At 39.8% G+C, this 13,318-nt stretch overlaps 1 pseudogene; it reads right to left on the bottom strand.

The window, feature by feature from the left end:
* The window catches only part of LOC113114352 (uncharacterized), a 13,047-nt pseudogene extending 3,297 nt beyond the window's left edge, over positions 1-9,750 (bottom strand).
* Positions 9,751-13,318: the final 3,568 nt, after the last annotated feature.

A 13,318-nucleotide genomic window follows, 5' to 3' on the forward strand; every position in this document is an offset into this window, starting at 1 on the left:
CATCAAATGATGTTTTAATTTGACGTTGTGTGGACATTACCATTATGACGTCTAGAAGACATTGGATTATGGTTACCATACCCGACGACTAAACATCAGTCTTTGATGTCAATGTGACGTTGGCTTGAAGACATTGGCTAGACGTTGGATTTTGGTTAGTTAATGCCACAACCTAAAACTAACTACATATCAACATCAATTATGTTTTAATTTTGACGTTGTGTGGACATTGCCATAATGACGTCTAGAAGAGCTTGGATTTTGGTTGCCATATCTGACGACTAAATATCAGTATTTGATGTCAGTGTGACGTTGGCTTAGACGTTGGCTCGACGTGGATTTTGGTTAGTTAATGCCACAACATAAAACTAACTACAGATCAACATCAATAATGTTTTAATTTGACGTTGTGTGGACGTTGCCATTATGACGTCTAAAAACGTTGGATTATGTTTGCCATACCTGACGACTAAACATCAGTTTTTGATGTCAGTGTGACATTGGCTTGAGACGTTGGCTCGACGTTGGATTTTGGTTAGTTAATGCCACAACCTAAAACTAACTACAGATTAACGTCAAATGATGTTAGAATTTGACGTTGTTTGGACATTAACATTATGACTTTTGGTTGCCATACCTGGCGACTAAATATCAGTATTTGATGTCAATCTGACGTTGGCTTGAGACGTTGTCTTGACGCTGGATTTTGGTTGGTTAATGCCACAACATAAAACTAACTACAGATCAACATCAAATGATGTTTTAATTTGACGTTGTGTGGATGTTGTCATAATGACGTCTAGAAAAAATTGGATTATGGTTGCCATACCTGACGACTTAATATCAGTATTTGATGTCAATGTGACGTTGGCCTGAGACGCTGGCTCGATGTTGGGGACGTTGGCCTGAGACGTTGGCTCGATGTTGGGTTTAGGTTAGTTAATGTCACAACCTAAAAACGAACTAAAGATCAAAGTCAAATGATGTTATAATTTGACGTTGTTTGGACTTTAACATTATGACTTTTGGTTGCCATACCTGCCGACTTAATATCAGTATTTGATGTCAATGTGACGTTGGCCTGAGACGTTGGCTCAATGTTGGGTTTAGGTTAGTTAATTTCACAACCTAAAAACAAACTAAAGATCAAAGTTTAATGTTGTTTGGACGTTAACATTATGATGTCTTGAAGACGTTGGATTTTGGTTGCCATACCTGACAACTTATTTTCAGTTTTTGATGTGAATGTGACGTTGGCTTGAGACATTGGCTAGACGTTGGATTTTGGTTAGTTAATGCCACAACCTAAAACTAACTACAGATCAACATCAAATGATGTTTTAATTGGACGTTGTGTGGACGTTGCCATTATGACGTCTAGAAAACGTTGGATTATGGTTGCCATACCTGACGACTAAATATCAGTATTTGATGTCAATGTGACGTTGGCCTGAGACGTTGGCTTGACGTTGGGTTTAGGTTAGTTAATATCACAACACAACCTAAAAACAAACTAAAGATCAAAGTCAAACGATGTTTTTAATTTTACGTTGTTTGGACGTTGCCATTATGATGCTTTGTAGACGTTGGATTTTGGTTGCCATACCTGACGACTAAATATCAGTATTTGATGTCAATCTGACGTTGGCTTGAGACATTGTCTTGATGTTGGATTTTGGTTAGTTAATGCCACAACCTAAAACTAACTACAGATCAACGTCAAATGATTTTTTAATTTGACGTTGTTTGGACGTTGCCATTATGACGTCTAGAAAACGTTGGATTTTGGTTGCCATACATGACGACCTAATATCAGTATTTGATGTCAGTGTGACGTTGGCTTGAGACATTGGCTCGACGTTGCATTTTGGTTAGTTAATGCCACAACCTAAAACTAACTACAGATCCACATCAAATGATGTTTTTAATTTGATGTTGTTTGGACGTTGCCATTATGACTCCTAGAAAACGTTGGATTTTGGTTGCCATACCTGACGACTAAACATCAGTTTTTGATGTCAATGTGACATTGGCTTGAGATGTTGGCTCGACGGTGGATTTTGGTTAGTTAATGTCACAACCTTAAAACTAACTACAGATCAACGTCAAATTATGTTTTAATTTACGTTGTTTGGACGTTGCCATTATGACGTCTAGAAAACGTTGGATTTTGGTTACCATACCTGACGACTAAATATCAGTTTTTGATGTCAATGTGACATTGGCTTGAGACGTTGGCACGACGGTGGATTTTGGTTAGTTAATGCCACAACCTAAAACTAACTACAGATCAACGTCAAATCATGTTTTAATTTGACGTTGTTGGGACGTTGTCATAATGACGTCTAGAAAAAATTGGATTATGGTTGCCATACCTGACTACTTAATATCAGTATTTGATGTCAATGTGACGTTGGCCTGAGACGTTGGCTCGATGCTGGGGACGTTGGCCTGAGACGTTGGCTCGATGTTGGGTTTAGGTTAGTTAATGTCACAACCTAAAAACAAACTAAAGATCAAAGTCAAATGACGTTATAATTTGACGTTGTTTGGACTTTAACATTATGACTTTTGGTTGCCATACCTGCCGACTTAATATCAGTATTTGATGTCAATGTGACGTTGGACTGAGACGTTGGCTCAATGTTGGGTTTAGGTTAGTTAATGTCACAACCTAAAAACAAACTAAAGATCAAAGTTTAATGTTGTTTGGACGTTAACATTATGATGTCTTGAAGACGTTGGATTTTGGTTGCCATACCTGACAACTTATTATCAGTTTTTGATGTCAATGTGACATTGGCTTGAGACATTGGCTAGACGTTGGATTTTGGTTAGTTAATGCCACAACCTAAAACTAACTACAGATCAACATCAAATGATGTTTTAATTGGACGTTGTGTGGACGTTGCCATTATGACGTCTAGAAAACGTTGGATTATGGTTGCCATACCTGACGACTAAATATCAGTATTTGATGTCAATGTGACGTTGGCCTGAGACGTTGGCTTGACGTTGGGTTTAGGTTAGTTAATATCACAACACAACCTAAAAACAAACTAAAGATCAAAGTCAAACGATGTTTTAATTTTACGTTGTTTGGACGTTGCCATTATGATGCTTTGTAGACGTTGGATTTTGGTTGCCATACCTGACGACTAAATATCAGTATTTGATGTCAATCTGACGTTGGCTTGAGACATTGTCTTGATGTTGGATTTTGGTTAGTTAATGCCACAACCTAAAACTAACTACAGATCAACGTCAAATGATTTTTTAATTTGACGTTGTTTGGATGTTGCCATTATGACGTCTTGAAAACGTTGGATTATGGTTGCCATACATGACGACTTAATATCAGTATTTGATGTCAGTCTGACGTTGGCTTTAGACGTTGGCTCGACGTTGGATTTTGGTTAGTTAATGTCACAACCTAAAAACAAACTAAAGATCAAAGTCAAATGACGTTAGAATTTGACGTTGTTTGGACATTAACATTATGACTTTTGGTTGCCATACCTGGCGACTAAATATCAGTATTTGTTGTCAATCTGACGTTGGCTTGAGACGTTGTCTTGACGCTGGATTTTGGTTGGTTAATGCCACAACTTAAAACTAACTACAGATCAATGTCAAATGATATTTTAATTTGACGTTGTTTGGACGTTGCCATTATGACGTCTAGAAAATGTTGGATTTTGGTTGCCATACCTGACGACTTAATATCAGTATTTGATGTCAGTGTGACGTTGGCTTGAGACGTTGGCTCGACATTGGATTTTAGTTAGTTAATGCCACAACCTAAAACTAACTACAGATCAACGTCAAATGATGTTTTAATTTGACGTTGTTTGGATGTTGCCATTATGACGTCTAGAAAACGTTGGATTTTGGTTGCCATACATGACGACTTAATATCAGTATTTGATGTCAGTCTGACGTTGGCTTGAGACGTTGGCTCGACGTTGGATTTTGGTTAGTTAATGTCACAACCTAAAAACAAACTAAAGATCAAAGTCAAATGACGTTAGAATTTGACGTTGTTTGGACATTAACATTATGACTTTTGGTTGCCATACCTGGCGACTAAATATCAGTATTTGTTGTCAATCTGACGTTGCCTTGAGACGTTGTCTTGACGCTGGATTTTGGTTGGTTAATGCCACAACTTAAAACTAACTACAGATCAACGTCAAATGATATTTTAATTTGACGTTGTTTGGACGTTGCCATTATGACGTCTAGAAAACGTTGGATTTTGGTTACCATACCTGACAACTTAATATCAGTTTTTGATGTCAATGTGACGTTGGCTTGAGACATTGGCTAGACGTTGGATTTTGGTTAGTTAATGCCACAACCTAAAACTAACTACAGATCAACATCAAATGATGTTTTAATTGGACGTTGTGTGGACGTTGCCATTATGACGTCTAGAAAACGTTGGATTATGGTTGCCATACCTGACGACTAAATATCAGTATTTGATGTCAATGTGACGTTGGCCTGAGACGTTGGCTTGACGTTGGGTTTAGGTTGGTTAATATCACAACACAACCTAAAAACAATCTAAAGATCAAAGTCAAACGATGTTTTAATTTTAAGTTGTTTGGACGTTGCCATTATGATGCTTTGTAGACGTTGGATTTTGGTTGCCATACCTGACGACTAAATATCAGTACTTGATGTCAATCTGACATTGGCTTGAGACATTGTCTTGATGTTGGATTTTGGTTAGTTAATGCCACAACCTAAAATAACTACAGATCAACGTCAAATGATGTTTTAATTTGACGTTGTTTGGACGTTGCAATTATGACGTCTAGAAAATTTTGGATTGTGGTTGCCATACCTGACGACTTAATATCAGTATATGATGTCAGTGTGACGTTGGCTTGAGACGTTGGCTCGACGTTGGCTCGACGTTGGATTTTAGTTAGTTAAAGCCACAACCTAAAACTAACTACAGATCAACGTCAAATGATGTTTTAATTTGACGTTGTTTGGACGTTGCCATTATGACGTCTAGAAAACGTTGGATATTGGTTGCCATACATGACGACTTAATATCAGTATTTGATGTCAGTCTGACGTTGGCTTGAGACGTTGGCTCGACGTTGGATTTTGGTTAGTTAATGTCACAACCTAAAAACAAACTAAAGATCAAAGTCAAATGACGTTAGAATTTGACATTGTTTGGACATTAACATTATGACTTTTGGTTGCCATACCTGGCGACTAAATATCAGTATTTGATGTCAATCTGACGTTGGCTTGAGACGTTGTCTTGACGCTGGATTTTGGTTGGTTAATGCCACAACTTAAAACTAACTACAGATCAACGTCAAATGATGTTTTAATTTGACGTTGTTTGGACGTTGCCATTATGACGTCTAGAAAACGTTGGATTTTGGTTACCATACCTGACAACTTAATATCAGTTTTTGATGTCAATGTGACGTTGGCTTGAGACATTGGCTAGACGTTGGATTTTGGTTAGTTAATGCCACAACCTAAAACTAACTACAGATCAACATCAAATGATGTTTTAATTGGACGTTGTGTGGACGTTGCCATTATGACGTCTAGAAAACGTTGGATTATGGTTGCCATACCTGACGACTAAATATCAGTATTTGATGTCAATGTGACATAGGCCTGAGAAGTTGGCTTGACGTTGGGTATAGGTTAGTTAATATCACAACACAACCTAAAAACAAACTAAAGATCAAAGTCAAACAATGTTTTAATTTTAAGTTGTTTGGACGTTGCCATTATGATGCTTTGTAGACGTTGGATTTTGGTTGCCATACCTGACGACTAAATATCATTATTTGATGTCAATCTGACGTTGGCTTGAGACATTGTCTTGATGTTGGATTTTGGTTAGTTAATGCCACAACCTAAAACTAACTACAGATCAACGTCAAATGATGTTTTAATTTGACGTTGTTTGGATGTTGCAATTATGACGTCTAGAAAATTTTGGATTGTGGTTGCCATACCTGACGACTTAATATCAGTATTTGATGTAAGTGTGACGTTGGCTTGAGACGTTGGCTCGACGTTGGATTTTGGTTAGTTTATGTCACAACCTACAACTAACTACAGATCCACGTCAAATGATGTTTTAACTTGACGTTGTTTGGACGTTGCCATTATGACGTCTAGAAAACGTTGGATTTTGGTTGCCATACCTGACGACTTAAAATCAGTATTTGATGTCAGTGTGACATTGGCTTGAGACGTTGGCTAGACGTTGGATTTTGGTTAGTTAATGCCACAACCTAAAACTAACTACAGATCAACGTCAAATGATGTTTTAATTTGACGTTGTTTGGACGTTGCCATTATGACGTCTAGAAAACATTGGATTTTGGTTGCCATACCAGACGACTAAACATCAGTTTTTGATGTCAGTGTGACATTGGTTTGAGACGTTGGCTCGACGTTGGATTTTGGTTAGTTAATGCCACAACCTAAAACTAACTACAGATCAACGTCAAATGATGTTTTAATTTGACGTTGTTTGGACGTTGCCATTATGACGTATAGAAAATGTTGGATTTTGGTTGCCATACCTGACGACTTCATATCAGTATTTGATGTCAGTGTGACGTTGGCTTGAGACGTTGGCTCGACGTTGGATTTTAGTTAGTTAATGCCACAACCTAAAACTAACTACAGATCAACGTCAAATGATGTTTTAATTTGACGTTGTTTGGACGTTGCCATTATGACTGCTAGAAAACGTTGGATTTTGGTTGCCATACCTGACATCTTAATATCAGTATTTGATGTCAGTGTGACATTGGCTTGAGACGTTGGCTCGACGTTGGATTTTGGTTAGTTAATGCCACAACCTAAAACTAACTACAGATCAACGTCAAATGATGTTTTAATTTGACGTTGTTTGGACGTTGCAATTATGACGTCTAGAAAATTTTGGATTGTGGTTGCCATACCTGACGACTTAATATCAGTATTTGATGTCAGTGTGACGTTGGCTTGAGACGTTGGCTCGATGTTGGATTTTAGTTAGTTAATGCCACAACCTAAAACTAACTACAGATCAACGTCAAATGATGTTTTAATTTGACGTTGTTTGGACGTTGCCATTATGACTGCTAGAAAACGTTGGATTTTGGTTGCCATACCTGACGACTAAACATCAGTTTTTGATGTCAATGTGACATTGGCTTAAGACGTTGGCTCGACGTTGGATTTTGGTTAGTTAATGCCACAACCTAAAACTAACTACAGATCAACGTCAAATGATGTTTTAATTTGACGTTGTTTGGATGTTGCCATTATGACGTCTAAAAAGCGTTGGATTTTGGTTGGTTAATGCCACAACCTAAAACTAACAACAGATCAACGTCAAATGATGTTTTAATTTGACGTTGTTTCGACGTTGCCGTTATGACGTCTAGAAAACGTTGGATTTTGGTTGCCATACCTGACGACTTAAGATCAGTATTTGATGTCAGTGTGACATTGGCTTGAGACGTTGGCTCGACGTTGGATTTTGGTTAGTTAATGCCACAACCTAAAACTAACTACAAATCAACGTCAAATGATGTTTTAATTTGACGTTGTTTGGACGTTGCCATTATGACGTCTAGAAAACGTTGGATTATGGTTGCCATACCTGACGACTAAACATCAGTATTTGATGTCAATGTGACGTTGGCTTGAGACGTTGGCTCGACGTTGGGTTTAGGTTAGTTAATGCCACAACCTAAAAAAAAACTACAGATCAACGTCAAATTATGTTTTAATTTGACGTTGTTTGGACGTTGCCATTATGACGTCTAGATAACGTTGGATTTTGGTTGCCATACCTGACATCTTAATATCAGTATTTGATGTCAGTGTGACGTTGGCTTGAGACGTTGGCTCGACGTTGGATTTTGGTTAGTTAATGCCACAACCTAAAAATAACTACAGATCAACGTCAAATGATGTTTTAATTTGACGTTGTTTCGACGTTGCCGTTATGACGTCTAGAAAACGTTGGATTTTGGTTGCCATACCTGACGACTTAAGATCAGTATTTGATGTCAGTGTGACATTGGCTTGAGACGTTGGCTCGACGTTGGATTTTGGTTAGTTAATGCCACAACCTAAAACTAACTACAGATCAACGTCAAATGATGTTTTAATTTGACGTTGTTTGGACGTTGCCATTATGACGTCTAGAAAACGTTGGATTATGGTTGCCATACCTGACGACTAAACATCAGTTTTTGATGTCAGTGTGACATTGGATTGAGACGTTGGCTCGACGTTGGATTTTGGTTAGTTAATGCCACAACCAAAACTAACTACAGATCAACGTCAAATGATGTTTTAAATTGACGTTGTTTGGACGTTGCCATTAGGACGTCTAGAAAACGTTGGATTTTGGTTGCCATACCTGATGACTTAATATCAGTTTTTGATGTCAATGTGACGTTGGCTTGAGACGTTGGCTCGACGTTGGATTTTGGTTAGTTAATGCCACAACCTAAAACTAACTACAGATCAACGTCAAATGATGTTTTAATTTGACGTTGTTTGGACGTTGCCATTATGACGTCTAGAAAACGTTGGATTATGGTTGCCATACCTGATGACTAAACATCAGTTTTTGATGTCAGTGTGACATTGGCTTGAGACGTTGGCTCAACGTTGGATTTTGGTTAGTTAATGCCACAACCAAAACTAACTACAGATCAACGTCAAATGATGTTTTAATTTGACGTTGTTTGGACGTTGCCATTAGGACGTCTAGAAAACGTTGGATTTTGGTTGCCATACCTGACGACTTAATATCAGTATTTGATGTCAATGTGACGTTGGCTTGAGACGTTGGCTCGACGTTGGGTTTAGGTTAGTTAATGCCACAACCAAAACTAACTACAGATCAACGTCAAATGATGTTTTAATTTGACGTTGTTTGGACGTTGCCATTATGACGTCTAGGTAACGTTGGATTTTGGTTGCCATACCTGACGACTAAATATCAGTATTCGATGTCAATGTGACGTTGGCTTGAGACGTTGGCTAGACGTTGGATTTTGGTTATTTTATAACACAACCTAAAAACAACCTAATATCATCGTCAGATGATGTTGGTCTTGGACGTCAATTTAACGTTGTCATTAGACGTTGGCTTGACATTGAATTTTGGTTACCTGACGTCGCGACCTAAATCTAATCTAATATTAACGTCATATGACGTTGTGTGCCTGCTGGGAGGATTCAGTCGTGCTATGTGTCTGTTTGTGGCTAAACTCCATGTACAATTCTCCACTGCAGATCTCCCACTCTCTTTTCAGTTGGATTTTTGTACAGGGCCCGCTAGCTACCTTTCGGGAAAGAGTCTGACCCCAACACTAAAGTCCATTTGCTTTCTGTTTGGTCTTTAAGATCTTGATAGTTCATAGTTTTAACACATGCTGTATATAAAGTTATTTTTGATAAATCATTGAACAACCCCATTTCTGGAGTATTCAAAGACAACAATTTTACCGGATCTTCCTCTTGATAATCCCTTTTCATCGAAAAGTCAAATTCAGGAAAAGTGAATGGCTCTGTGTCCTCTCCTGCACAAGTCTCTTTGAGAAATTCTTTAGCTGAAACAGGAAGTTCAGCTTCTAGATCTTCTAGCACTCGTTTAGCGAGACGCACAGACCTGAAACCCACTTTTCGAGCAAGTTCTTCAGCTTCAATCCACCCATCTCGTATCCTTAGATCCCGAAACATAGATATTCCAGCAGCCAACAAGTTTGACCTTATGGTGTCAGAGTTCAGAATCTCAGCAGGAAAAAGAGGATTGAAAAAAATAGATTCGATAGGGGCCGTTCACATATCGCGCCTAAAAACGCGTGGAAAACGCTAGGTGCACCGCTTTGTCCTTCTTTCCAAAGCGCTCGGACAGAAGCGCTCCTGAGGCATCTGCCTTTGCTTAGCAACTAGTATGTGCTCTCTCCATGAAGACGCGGAAATTTCAGCAAAGGATAAATGGATTTGCACCACAAAAAAATTGCTCTAAGTAGCTCTGCTACTAAATTTATTTCAAAATGCCAATCCATATACAGCTATGAACAGCTGTTCCTTCATCTTGGCTGAGTTTTCAACGTTGTTACGGGAAAGGATGAAGCTGATTGGTTGGTTCTTGTCACATGCGCTTGCGTCATGCTGAAAAGTTGAGATGTTTTTAACTCGATGCGGTGCGGATGCGCCTGGAAAAAATGGGCGCGTCGCACCGCGTCGCGACCGCGTCGCTTACATTATGAGCGCGCATGACGCGCCTACATTGGAAATGACGAACTTGCGTGTGCAAAAGACGCGAAATGTGAACGGCCCCTTAAACAACCACGGACCAGGTTTTGACCACTCTCTTGAAACAGAAAACCATTGCCATAAATCCATTATATTGAGGTAAAATGAGTTAGGTCCACCTAGAGAAGTTCTCTTTAGAGTCATGGTGAAAAGCTGTTCATCTAAACCCATTCGTCCAGCCTTGCGTAGAAGAGCACATGTTAGTTCCATCCATCCATGCTGCTGGTGATATAGTAGGTGCTGAATAGCCTGCAGTCGAAAAACTGTCAGCCTAGCTCGAATGTCTATCAGTCCCTGTCCCCCTTCTTGAACAGGAAGATAGAGGACAGCAGCTCTCAGCCAGTGCTGACCAGACCAAAAAAAAAAATTAACAAGTCTCTTTTGAATTTCTTGGATTAAAATCACTGGTGGATCCACAACCATCATTTTATGCCAAAGCATTGAGGCAATGAGATTGTTGGCTATCAGTACTCTTCCCCTATATGATGACTGGGGTAGCAACCATTTCCAGCTAGACAACCTCGCACAGACCTTCTCCACTAAACCCTCCCAATTTTTCTTTTTATATCCCTCTTGACCAAGATATACTCCAAGATATTTCAAACCAAGTGTACCCCACTGAATATTATTTGGGAGTTTTGGTAAAACCATATTGGTATTTTCAGTAGAACCATACCACACAGCTTCTGTTTTATCCCAGTTAAGCCAAGCAGATGACGCTTTTTCATAGATGTCTAGAGCCCCCTTTAAATTCTGTACATCTTTCTGCTTTTGAATTATCACAGTAATATCATCAGCGTATGCAGATAATATAATAGACTCTTTTTTAAACTACCATTTATAGTTAGACCATTTAGTTTACTTTGCAGCATACACAATAATGGTTCAATCGCTAAGCTGTACAGTTGGCCAGACATTGGGCAGCCTTCTCTGATTCCTTTTTGTATTTTAACTGGTACACTTAACCCACCTCCTATTTTTATCATACTCAAGGATCCATTATACAACAATTTTATCCATGATATAAAAACATCACCAAAACCAAAACACTTTAAGACATGAAACAAATACAGATGATCCACCCGATCAAATGCTTTTTCTTGGTCTAGAGACATGAGACCTGCACCAACATTGTACATTCCTAAATATCATAAATACATCTTTTAGGAACACAATAAGACTGATCTTCATGAACCAATGAACTTAAAACCATCTTTAAGTCGATTTGCAATTTACTTAGACAATATCTTATAGTCAGAGTTAAGAACAGCAACAGGTCTCCAGTTTTTAAGTAAACACAAATCTCCTTTCTTTGGAAGAAGAGAAAGGACTGCCCTTTGACAACTTTTTGGCAGTTCCTTCAGTTTATAACTTTCTTCAATCATTTAAAAACGTCCTGTCCAATTATTCCCCAAAACGACTTGTAAAATTCTGCGGTAAGTCCATCAAGACCTGGTACTCGGCCAGTTGAGAGTTGTTGTACTGCATCCGTTACTTCTTCAAAGGTAATGCTGGAGTCTAGAAAAAGTATTTCATCTTCTTTCAAGTTTGTTAAATCTTTAAAAAGTTCACATGTTGTATTCAGATCAATGTCTTCTTTTGCAAATAACTTAGAATAAAAATCAACAGCAGTTCTTCTCATCATTAAAGGATCGGATGTAATACTACCATCAGGTCTTCGTAAACAATGCATAAAATTATTATGAACAACCTTCTTTTCCAAATAAAATTTTTTTTGTAGGTGCATACATATCATTCATTGAAATAAACCGTGCTTTAACGAGTGCTGATTTCACTTTTTCATGTAAAATACCCCTTAATTAATGTTTTATGGATAACGTCTCGGTTACGTATGGTAACCCTCGTTCCCTGAAGGAGGGAACGGAGACGCCACGTCGGATGACCGACGAATATGGGATATCGCTTCGATAGACCAATCTACTTCGAGTGTAAACTAAACGAGCCAATGCACATTGGCATGCAATTATTGCATCCAGCTGCCGCTGATCACTGCGTGAGTATAAGAGGGCAGCAGGTGCAATGCACCGTGGCGTCTCCGTTCCCTCCTTCAGGGAACGGGGGTTACCATACGTAACTGAGACGTTCCCTTTCAGTCGGTCACTCTCGACGCCACGTCGGATGACCGACGAGTATGGGATCCCTATCAAAGCGCCATGGGTGCTGCCCCTTCCAGTGCCCTGTGCGAGCCGCCTGCGCCCCTATTAGGTGTAGGCCGGGGCTCAGAACAAGCAGCTCCACTCACCATTGTCAAAGCACTACCTCACTGGGTGAGATTGGATAACACTGGGAAAACGTACCCGGTCCGCTTGGAGCCGGGACGCTGCGGAAGCCCCATCCTTCCCGAAGGAGGTCTCGGAGGCAAATACACATATAGCATCCGTTTAGGAGTATACAGAGAAATTTGAGGTGATTAAAACCCTCTTGGGAAGGCAGAAGTCTGCCGGGGAAACACGGGCTCTAAGGCTATACCGTGGACTATACACATACGAGTACCGCTTAGGTCTCAATATGGAGCCCAGCCTTCCATGGTTCTCACGGATTCATCATGAAGGCCTGGCGCCGGACGTTCCGCCGCGTCCAGCTGCCTAGGGTGATGGAGGATCTCAACAGGGTCTACAGTACGGACACTCTGGAGCAGTTTTAGCAAGCCGACACTAACCGGGGCCTCTCAGTGCCACTACCAGTTTGAGGTGAGAACACAGGAGGATACCGGCTCTACACGAAGGCTATAGAACCTAGCGAACGTGTTAGGGGTCGCCCAGCCCGCAGCTCTACAAATATCTGTCAGCGAGGTGCCACGAGCCAGCGCCCAGGAGGATGCAACACTTCTAGTTGAGTGAGCTCGCAACCTGAACGGGCAGGGCACATCCTGAGCCTGATAAGCCAGGGTTATGGCATCCACAATCCAGTGGGCCATCCTCTGCTTATAGACGGCATTCCCCTTCTGCCGGCCTCCGTAACAGACAAA

This window comes from Carassius auratus, chromosome 14 (genome assembly GCF_003368295.1).
Source record: "Carassius auratus strain Wakin chromosome 14, ASM336829v1, whole genome shotgun sequence".
Classification (NCBI taxonomy): domain Eukaryota; kingdom Metazoa; phylum Chordata; class Actinopteri; order Cypriniformes; family Cyprinidae; genus Carassius; species Carassius auratus.